The 9,390-nt window shown below is 48.0% G+C and overlaps 1 pseudogene; it reads left to right on the forward strand.

Moving 5' to 3' along the window:
- The first annotated feature begins 1,810 nt into the window (after positions 1–1,810).
- LOC129494425 (glyceraldehyde-3-phosphate dehydrogenase-like) lies at positions 1,811–2,819 on the forward strand (annotated as a pseudogene).
- Positions 2,820–9,390: the final 6,571 nt, after the last annotated feature.

Consider the following 9,390-nt stretch of genomic DNA (forward strand, 5'->3'; position numbering starts at 1 on the left):
AACAATGAGCTCGCAGATCCCTGTATTAGTTTTGCTGCTATAATAAAAGCAAAACAGAAGACTTCAGCGGCTAACAACCACAAAGGCTCCTTTCTTGTTCAGGCCACATGTTCCAGCTGCTGGCAACAGGCTCCTTCCTGTTCCATGCATCCTCATCGCAGCAGCCAAGGAACAGCCTTTATTTGGGACAAGTCCTATCCCTGGCAGAGGAAAAAAAGAGCTAGAGAGATGGAGGGGAAAAAAGCAACAGCATTGGAAACTTCTGCACCGATTGGCTTTTAGAACTTCCACTCCTGTTCCACTGGCCAAAGCAAGTCATGTGGCCAAGCCTGACCTCACCCCCATCCCTACCCCCTGCCCTACCCCCTCAGGCTGAGAAGCCCAGCATCCTCCTCAAAGTCCTGCTGAGGTCGGTGGAAGTCCTTTTATGGGGCAAGAAGAGCGAATAATTACAAACAATAACCAAACCTACCCCTCTCAGAGCTCAGTAAGAAGCACTGAGTGTTATACTGTATGTTGGCAAATTGAATTTAGATTTTAAAAAATGTAAAAAATAAATAAATAAAAATAAATTCTACCCCTGAAACTTAAGAATATACTCTATGTTAACTAAATTGAATGTAAATAAAAAATAAATTAAAAAAAAGAATTTCTTGGGGTTTATGCCCAGGAGTGGGATTGCTGGGCCCTCCAGGATGCATGCATATTCAAAATTTCATTAAATAACTCAGACGAATGCAGATACACTCTCGTCCGTGTACATCAGTGTATGCGGGATCCTTTATCCCTGCACCTACATGACACTTGCATTTTATAGTTTTCTAATTTTTCAGTCAATAGGTTAAAGGGACATCTTATTGCTTTAACTGGCATTTACTGACTATTCATGATTTTGAGCATTTCTTCATTTATCTATTAATTTGTAAGCTTTCTTCCTTGTAAGTATCTATTAGGTTTTCTTTTCCCATTTTCTTACAGGGGCTGCTCTCCTCTGCTTGGGTAGCAGGAAATCATGCCTGCTGTCTGCTGCCTTTGCAATTTGAGATATCACAAAAATCTTTATCTTTCCTGTCACCTGTCTAGTGACTTTGTCCCTATATTCTTTGTTGAAAAGTGATCCTTATTTTTGTTCACGAAAACTCTTCCTTCCCCTAGGTCATAAAAATGGCTCACTTTTTTTCTCTAATATCTGATATTTTATCTTTCACATTTAGAACTTTAAGTCATCTGGAACCTTCTTAAGAAAGGGATCCTATTCTATTTCCTCTCCAATTAGTGAACAAGTTCCTCTATTCCATACACTAAACAATCTGGTCTTTCCCTACAGTATTGCAATGGCTCCTGTGTCATATATATATTAGGGTCTGATTACATATAGCTCTGACTCTCCGTTCTACGAAGATTCACCAATCCATTTGTCTATTCTTGTGCCAAAATCAACTGCTTTTTATTACTACCACCTTCTAATGTCTCAGTAACTTCCAGCCAATTCTCCCCTCTCTTTTTTCTAAAGTTAACTTAGCTATTCGTGGACCTGTCTTCCTCCAAAGACATTTTTAGAATTCAGTTTTCAAGTTCCTCAAAATGCCCAACTGGTCTCTTCATTTCATTTATGAATTAACCCGAGAATAATTATTACCATTATCATGTGAAATTGCCCACTCAAGAGCATTGAATATTTCCATTCTCCACTTATTCAGATCACTTTTTATGTTTTTCATTAGAATTTTAAATTTTGGCGCTCTGCTCCTCCCCGTTTGACAGACAGCCGCATCTTCTGGTGCAGGGCCAGCCGCGTCCCCGAGACACGATGGTGACGGTTGTAGTGAACGGATTTGGCCGTATTGGGAGCCTGGTCACCAGGGCTGCTTTTAACTCTGGAAAAGTGGATATTGTCACCATCAATGACCCCTTCATTGATCATTGATCTCAACTACATGGTGTACATGCTCCAGTATGATTCTACCCATGGCAAATTCCACGGCACGGTCAAGGCTGAGAACGGGAAACTTGTCATCAACGGGAAGTCCATCTCCATCTTCCAGGAGCGAGATCCCACCAACATCAAACGGGGTGATGCTGGTGCTGAGTATGTTGTGGAGTCCACTGGGGTCTTCACCATCATGGAGAAGACTGGGGCTCACCTGAAGGGCAGGGCCAAGAGGGTCATCATCTTGGCTCCTTCTGCTGATGCCCCCATGTTTGTGATGGGCGTGAACCACGAGAAGTATGACAACTCCCTCAAGATTGTCAGCAATGCCTCCTGCACCACCAACTGCTTGGCTCCTCTAGCCAGAGTCATCCATGACCACTTCAGCATCGAGGAGGGCCTCATGACCACCGCCCATGGCATCACTGCCACCCAGAAGACTGTGGACGTCCCCTCTGGGAAGCTGTGGCATGATGGCCGAGGGGCTGCCCAGAACATCATCCCTGCTTCCACTGGCGCCGCCAAGGCTGTGGGCAAGGTCATCCCTGAGCTGAACGGGAAGCTCACTGGCATGGCCTTCCGTGCCCCAACCCCCAACGTGTCAGTTGTGGATCTAACCTGCCACCTGGAGAAAGCTGCCAAATATGACGACATCAAGAAAGTAGTGAAGCAGGCATCGGAGGGCCCCCTCAAGGGCATCCTGGGCTACACTGAGGACCAGGTTGTCTCCTGTGACTTCAACTATGACACCCACTCTTCCACCTTCGACGCCAGGGCTGACATTGCCCTCAATGACCACTTCATCAAGCTCATTTCCTGGTATGACAACGAATTCAGCTATAGCAACTGGGTGGTGGACCTCATGGTTCACGTGGCCTCCAAAGAGTAAGAGCCTCCTGGACCACCAGCCCCAGCAACAACAAGAGGAAGAGAGAGGCCCTCAGCTGCTGGGGAGTACCTGCCCCAATTTAATCCCCCAACACATTGAGAATCCCCTGACATCCAATTTACATCCCAGACCCCGAGGAAGGGGAGGGGCTTGGGGAGCCCTACCTTGTCATGTACCATCAATAAAGTATACTGTACCCCCCAAAAAAATAACTTAAAAATTTTTTCCATAGAAATCACATAATCCCATAGCGTATTTCTAGATATGCTATGATTTCTGTGGCTTTTTGGTAGCCACATCTTAATTTCGATGAGACTTGAGTTCTAGATTTTGCTCTGTCACTGATGACATCATATGATTTTAGGTACGTCAATCACTGCTTCTCCATGTCAGTGTTCTCATTTATTAAAAGATAAAGGGCACCTGGGTGGCTCAGTCAGTTAAGCATCTACCTTTGGCTCAGGTTATGATCTCAGGGCCCTGGGATTGAGCCCTACATGGGCTCCCAGCTCAGTGGGAAGCCTGCTTCTCCCTTTCCCCCTCTTCCCCTCCCTGCTCGGGCTCTCTCTCTCTCTCTCAAATAAAATCTTTAAAAAAAAAAAAAAACAGTTAGATTGAAGTTGTTGGTTCCCATGACATCACAGATAATAATAACAATGACAGACCCAGATGAAAATCTCACAATGTGCCAGTTCTTGCAGAGGGAGGTGACTACCATGCGCAGTGCTTAGCATGCCCGATGCCTCCTAGGCACTGAACGTGTGTTAGCAACCACGGTCAACATGCACGTAGAGGACGGAGGAGGTGGACGCTCGGAGAGGGGAGGTGACTTCGCCAGGCTGGTCCGGGGAGCAGGCAGCACGACCCCCTGCAGGTGGGACTCCTTGCAATCAGCAAGGAGAGCGGGCTCCCGTCGAGCGGGGCTGCTGGCTCCGGGGCGCACAGGCCTGGGCGGGGCCTCCGGGGTCACAGGGCCGCGTGCCTTCGTCTTGCAGAACATCGTTTTTCCTAGAAGTCCCCGGTGTTCCTGGATGCCACCTGCCGATAGTGGAGTCAGATAACAGCCCAGGAAGGGCGCCCAGGTCTGCGGGACAGGAAGCGGTGCCAGCCCGCCAGCTGACCGACTCAGGGCCTCGGTCGGGGGCGCGGGGAGGCGGAGATGGGGACGGCCGGGAGCGGGGCTGAGGCCGGACCCCAGCCTGCGCCGGGTGTGGGAGCCCACGGGCGAGAGCCTCCTGCTTGGAACCACAGGCCTCCTCAAGACCTTGCCAGCGCGAGAGATAAGAACTAACTCAAAGTTGCTTAATAAAAACTAGTTTCAACTGGCTTACACAAAGCCAGAAATGGTAGCAGCTTAAGTTACTCCAATGGTTTTCTGGTTTTTGGTGGGAGCCAGGATATTAGAGTGCTTTGACCAGGCTCTCCCCCCAGGCCCCAGGCCCCAGACCCCAGACGCCAGGACCTAGGCCCCAGGCTCCATGCACTAAGCCCCAGACCCCAGGCCCAAAGCCCCAGGCCCCAGGCCCCAGACCCCAGACCCCAAGCACCAGGCCCCAGGCCCCAAGCCCCAGGACCCAGACCCCAGACCCCAGGTCCCAAGCCCAGACCCCAGGTCCCAGACCCCAGACCCCAAGACCCCAGGACCCAGGACCCAGGCCCCAAGCCCCAGACCCCAGACCCCAGGCCCCAGACCCCAGGGCTCAGACCCCAGGGCCCAGGCCCAGACCCCAGACCTCAGGTCCCAGGCCCCAGGTCCCAGGTCCCAGGCCCTAGACCCCAAGACCCCAGGCCCCAGGCCCCAGACCCCAGGCCCCAGACCCCAGGCCCCAGGCCAGCCCATCTACCAGGCAAGCTCTCTCTGCAGGAGGAAAATACAGCTACTAGCAGCTCCAAGGATTTGCATCGTCCTTAGGATGGAGTCTTATTCGGCATCCGTATCAATCACCCCTGCAACAAGGGACTCTGGTTCGGCTTGGGTGGAGGTCCACCTGCAGGATGTGGAAGGTTGGGCCATGTCACTAGCAGACCCGCAGAGTGAAAGGGGCATTTCTCCACAGAGCCGGGGGGCATGCAGGGGCCTAGCTGACTCCATAACCTGTTCTGTGTCATTTCCCGCCATCCTCTGTCCTCCCACCAGCCCTGCTGTGCTCCGGGCACCAGATCGTGGGCTACTCAAGTCCTCTAACATCTTTTCCTTCACATCCCTGGGCCCCTGTGCTTCCTGTTCCTCTTCCTATTGAATGCCTTTCTTTAATAGTGTGGTTAGCTGCTTCCTAGAACTTTCTGTGACCCTCCTAGGCTAGTCAAGTAGCTTCCTAGAGCAATATATATCTCTTGATCATTTTGTGTAGTCATCAAAGTTTTGGAGCAAGTCACTTTGTCTCCGGGTTAGACCTGAGGTGACTGGGAGCAGGGATTCATTCCTGTCCCACTGATCGTGCGTGGTATGAGTATCCGTGGCTCTCCAGCAGATCTTGTTTGTCCGCCCCAAGTCCACCCCTCCTCCCTTGCTACTGAGCCCTGACTTGGAGCACTTTGTACCCAGCTAACTGCTGACTTTCTCAGCCTTCCCTGCAGCCAGTGATGGACAGATGACACAGTTTCTGGTCCAGGAGATCTACCGGGAGACATCTTCTGGGGTGGGAAGCTGTCTTGGAAATAGCTCTTGCTATCTTGTTAAAAGGCTGTGTCAGATGAGGCTGGCACTACCAATTCCTCCTTCTTTCCTGCTTGGCTCTGATATTTGAGACTGTAGTGGGCATCCTGCAAACAAGAAGAAAAGGACAAAAGAATCGCCTTGACGGTCTTAACATTGAAGCTTTGAACCAATGCCTGCACTCTCCTTCCTCCAGATATTAGGTCAGGAGAGTTTCTTCCCAGCTCTGTGATCTGGCCTCCACATGGAAGACCTCAGATCGTATGATAGTCTCAGTTTTGTGAAAATCACTGGAGGGACACCTGGGTGGCTCTGCTGTTGAGCGTCTGCCTTCGGCTCAGGGTGTGATCCTGGGGTCCTGGGATCGAGTTCCACATTGGGCTCCCTGCAAGGACCCTGCTTCTCTCTCTGCCTGTGTCTCTGCCTCTCTCTCTGTGTCTCTCATGAATAAATAAATAAAATCTTAAGAAAAAAATCACCGTGGAATAGGGAGTTAGGGTGGTGGCACCCAATGTGATTGCAAAGTTGGAGAAGTTGCGCAGCGCCTAAAAGGCACACACATCTCATTGGTAAGTAGTTGTGATGGTTTAAGAATGAAACTTTTCTTTCACCATATGTGTATTATTTTTTTGAACAGCTACTAGGTGGTTAGCACATAAATGCTGATTAGGTTGTACGGACCTAACTACTCAGCACTCTAACTGTGAGGTATTTCTTTTGGCTTAGGGCACTGAGAAGTTTACTGAGACACTAAGGGTCCCTTTCGTGGAAAACTTTGGGAATCTCTGACTTAGGAAAGAAACGAATGAACATAAAGGGAGGGTTGTGTGTGCAAAGTGGAGTGAGGAGCTCGTCTGAAGAATAGGAGAGGAATTCTCTTTCATTCTTCCTCTTAAAAAAGAGAGTCCCCCTCTTCATAAAGGAATCCTGGATGATTCTCCTTCTTTTAAATACCAGATCACCGTTGTCCTATCAGTTGCCAGGGTGTTTATGTGACCATGTGCTTAAGCTACCGTTTCCACATTGAAAAAGTTTTCTGGCTTCATCAGTGCCTCCCTTTTCCGCTCTTGTAGTTCTCAGAGAAGCATGCCTCCTCCAGGCAGCCCCCTGTGACTAGGAGGAGGTCATGTGATATCGTAGCTTCCTCCTTATGTTGGCACACTCGGGAACACTAGCTCCCTGCCTGGGCAGCAGTGCTAAGCTGATGAACTCAGGTGGAATTGGTGGCCTCAAGTCTTACAGGGAGTGACCGTGTGTTTTCCATCTCTCTCCAGCATAGATGTCTTTATTCCAGACCATAAACTCTTGGGTGAGTGCTTGAACCAACAGAAAGCCAAGCTCATTTTTTAAAAAAATTCCATAACAATCTATCAGGCTTATCTTTTCTGATGACTGGTTTGCCAGGGACAGCCCTTGCCTTCACCTAGGCAGCCAGGGCCATCCCGCCGGCGGGCCCTGCGCCTCTCCAGGGCTGTGATTCACTCAGACAGCAAAGGCAATGCCATGTCCATGTCCCAGGAGTTGTACATCGTGGCAACCCTGCTGGCAGTGCTTGCCACTCAATTTCTAATGAACATGAGATAATTAAACACCACTGAATACGATGATTTAAAGCTTAGGCTTTGGTTCCAGAGCCCAGCTCAGTCATTTACCTGCAATGTCACTCAGTGCTCTGAGCTCTTTTTTTTTTTTTTCCCCTCACTTGGGGAACAGGAATTCTGGAGCCTCAGAGGATTACCAAGAGGATTAAATCAGGTAACATCTGTGTAACAAGCTCTCAGCACTGCTGTTGGCACCCAGAACGGACTAGATGCACATCAGCAATTGTTATCCTCAGCCCTGGCATAGAATTGACAGAGGAAACGTGCTGAGGGTCTTTTGAGGGCAGGAGAAGTCAAGACAGCAGCATGGCCTTCGGCCTTGTTAGGGTGAGTCTGTCTATCCATGTCTGCGTCCCTAGCCTAGCCCAGGGTCGGCACATAGTAGGTGGTCAATAAATGTTTGCTGAGTGAATTTACTGACTCTTACTTCTCCCTAAGACTTTATAGATTACAGAACATGATCATACCTGAACTTTAATTCCATTCTAGTGGTCACACCGTGACAAAGGGGAAATAAGAAGGGCCTAGCGGCAGGTGGGGAGGTATTGCTAGCTTTTCAGCACCGTGTTTCATGTGCATTATTTCACTTAATACTCAGCACCTCATTTTTGACCCCATATTATGGGTAAGAGATGTCAAGAGGCTAAGTGACTTGCTCAAGGTCACTCTAACAGCAAGTGACTATGAATCAGCTAATGGCTGGACAGGAATAGTGTTCACCATTCGATAAAAACTCATTCAACCCCAACTGCGTGGCGAGCAGAGCTAAGGCCTGGGACTCAGGTTCTGGGGGCAGGGGGCAAACATGCTTCGTGAGGGAGCAGATGAACAGGTCATTTTTCTTGGCCAAGCTGTTCTGCTGTAGCGTTATGCTGGAACATTGTTTGGAAAACGTGTCATGGAACTGGTTGCATGGAAGCACTTTGAACAGTGGAGCAAATTAGATCCCATCCATATCACCAGCAGGAGAGTCAGATTTATGATTTTCTTAATTCACCATTTGTTCAAATCTTTCCATGATGGGTTTGGTTTGGAAATACTTCTCCATTTTAAATATATCCTCTTTCATGCATCTGTTCAACAAAGATTTATTAAACCATTGCCTAAAAACCTGAAAATCAAAAAAAAAAAAAAAAAGAAGAAAGAAAGAAAGAAAGAAAGAAAGAAGCAGCTCATGTTCTTTGCACAACATCTGGAAGATCTGTATGTAAAATTGGCTGTATGATCATATGGTGGGGGAAAACCCAAACAAGCAAAGCGTTTAGCCAAGACCACTGAGTACGTGATGACTCAGTTGCAGCTCAGGCCCAGAGCCCTGACCCCTGACCAAGTGCAGACAGAGGTGCAGAGTTTGAATCAGGGCACGGGCATTAGAATCAGGCTGGTTGGGTGTAGGTTCTGACTCTGCGACTCACAAGCTTGAGTGAGTCACTTAAGCAGCCTGGAATTTATGTAAAGTGGGATCATAAAACTAGGTAACCCACAACAAGGATGAATCTCTCAAGCATTATGCTAAGTGAAAGAAGCCAGAACAAAAGGCTACATACTGATTTCATTTGTGTGACGTTCTGGAAAAGAACGTAAAACAGATCGGTGGACACCTGGGGTTGAGAGGACAGGATTGATTATAAAAGGCCATAAACATACTCTTGGGAGTAATGGAAACATTTGGTGTTTTGGTTGTAGTGTAGTTATACCTGTGTATATATTTATCAAAACTCAATATGTACACCTACAGAGTGGGAATTCTACTGTATTTAAATTTATCTCAATAAAACTGACTTTAAAAAAGAAATAGGGACGCCTGGGTGGCTCAGTCAGTTAAGCCTCCGGCTCTTGGATTTGGCTCAGATCTAATATCAGGGTCGTGAGATGGAGCCACATGTCAGCCTCCATGCTCAGCGGGGAGTCTGCTTGAGATTCTCTTTCTCCTTCTCCCCTACTCCTCCCCCCACTCACTCTGGCTATCTCTAAAAAATAAAAATAGTCAATGGGTTCTTATTACCATCGTATTAAGTAATATCTTCAAGGCACTAGGGACAGCAGGAAGGAGAGAGTCAGCCCCAGGTGTGCATTTGCACCTCTTACTTAGTTCAGTCAAGTATGCACCTCTCCGGAAGCCAACAAGAATTCTGCAGAATGCTGAATGAAAAAAATTGAAAATTTCTTCATGAATTCATAAATTTTGATATTTACCACTTAAGGGAAGATGACAAAGGAAATCTTAAATTCGTTGGAATAACCGTATAATTGTTTAATGCGCCTTTAAAAGACCAACATATAGCACCAAAGTGGGACATACAGATGAGTAATG

The sequence above is a fragment of the Nyctereutes procyonoides genome, unplaced genomic scaffold, assembly GCF_905146905.1.
Source record: "Nyctereutes procyonoides isolate TBG_1078 unplaced genomic scaffold, NYPRO_anot_genome, whole genome shotgun sequence".
NCBI lineage: Eukaryota > Metazoa > Chordata > Mammalia > Carnivora > Canidae > Nyctereutes > Nyctereutes procyonoides.